Raw genomic sequence first — 1,373 nt, 5'->3', positions numbered from 1 at the left:
GAATGGATAAGGAGATAAAAATTTAAGGCATTGTTAAAGAAGGGTAATCTTCAAAATCCTATTTGGTTCTTTCAAACTAGCATTTGTTGATAATATAACCTTTATATTAGAAACTTTTCTAAGTTCGTATAAAAAAAGTTTGGGGGGAGGCATGATAATATGTAATGTTATCACTCATAGGATTGCATAAAAACACGATCACTAACATTCTATGGCTTATCTAAGGTAGAAGAACAATTCTAATCTTTTAGAAAAGTACACTATGCTTTGGCAAATATAGTCTTATCCTATCTAGGTGTACAACTTAAACAAGGTGAACCAATGGCCAAATGCTTTATGCATTTCCAGACATTAAAAGGTGAATAGTGTAAAATCTGGCTGCAAATTTCAAAGGAAGTAATATGCAGTGAATTAAGTCAGAACCGTGACACTGTGCTCCTGCCCAACAGTCTGGGGTTACATGCTCTGCTTAGTTCCCACTATGTTGGCCTCACTAAAAGTTAATCCACACTTATTTAAGTGGAAAGTTTCAGAAAATCCATTTCTGGAGCAAATGTTATGTGTTATGTGAGAGTTGAAATGAGCCACTACCCCGTGTTGGATAGAATATCAGATGGCCTGTTCACTTATCACTGTGTCAGAGTCCTCTACCGATGTAACAGCTGGGAGCCAAGCCTGCAAAGGAACACACGTGACTCTCTGCCTCAAGCAGTGTGGCCAGAGTCATCTTCTGACTCTCAGATCTCAACGTGTGCAACAGAAGAAAACAAGTATGGAGACAACTGGGAACACGTGGATATGGTTCTCTCTCCCATGTAATCAAGGAGGATATGGTTTCTGCTCCTCTTCTTCTTGGATTCCATACATAGGGTGTAGGACTACTACTCCTCTCTCCCCACCATTCACCATTATGTACAAATGCATAAATAGTCAATTTCTTTTAGCTCAACAAACTTATGTTTAGAACACCTCCTTAATTCAAGGCTGCTCTATATCAGAGAAGCCATTCTTCTTAAATTATATGTTTGAAAACAAAACATGAAGGGATGCCTAGCTGGCTCAGTTGGTAGACCATGGGACTCTTGATCTCAGGGTTGTGGGTTCAAGCCCCATGCTGGGTGTAGAGATAGCTTAAAAATAAAATTTTATTTTAAAAAAAGAAAACATGAACATGGAAGATGGTCTGATCTTTTCAGTAATTCCACATTTGTGCCTATTTTCTCAGGAAAGCCATTGTAATAGGTTTCTCATAACATGATTCAGCTTCATTTATTTGTTCATGTATGAAAGTAACATTAACTAGATATTATTTTTTTAGAAGATCTAGTCTTGAAAACTTGTGAAAAGGCAAAATAAATATCTCAAACATAAAA

General features: G+C 36.9%; 1 non-coding gene across 1 annotated transcript; it reads left to right on the top strand.

Moving 5' to 3' along the window:
• The first annotated feature begins 1,048 nt into the window (after window positions 1-1,048).
• On the top strand, window positions 1,049-1,121 carry TRNAK-CUU (transfer RNA lysine (anticodon CUU)). Its single transcript has one exon. It is a non-coding gene; the product is annotated as a tRNA-Lys (tRNA).
• The last annotated feature ends 252 nt before the right edge of the window (window positions 1,122-1,373 follow it).

The sequence above is a fragment of the Vulpes vulpes genome, chromosome 12 (assembly GCF_048418805.1).
Source record: "Vulpes vulpes isolate BD-2025 chromosome 12, VulVul3, whole genome shotgun sequence".
Lineage (NCBI taxonomy): Eukaryota > Metazoa > Chordata > Mammalia > Carnivora > Canidae > Vulpes > Vulpes vulpes.
This window is presented reverse-complemented; position numbering and strand designations above follow the sequence as displayed.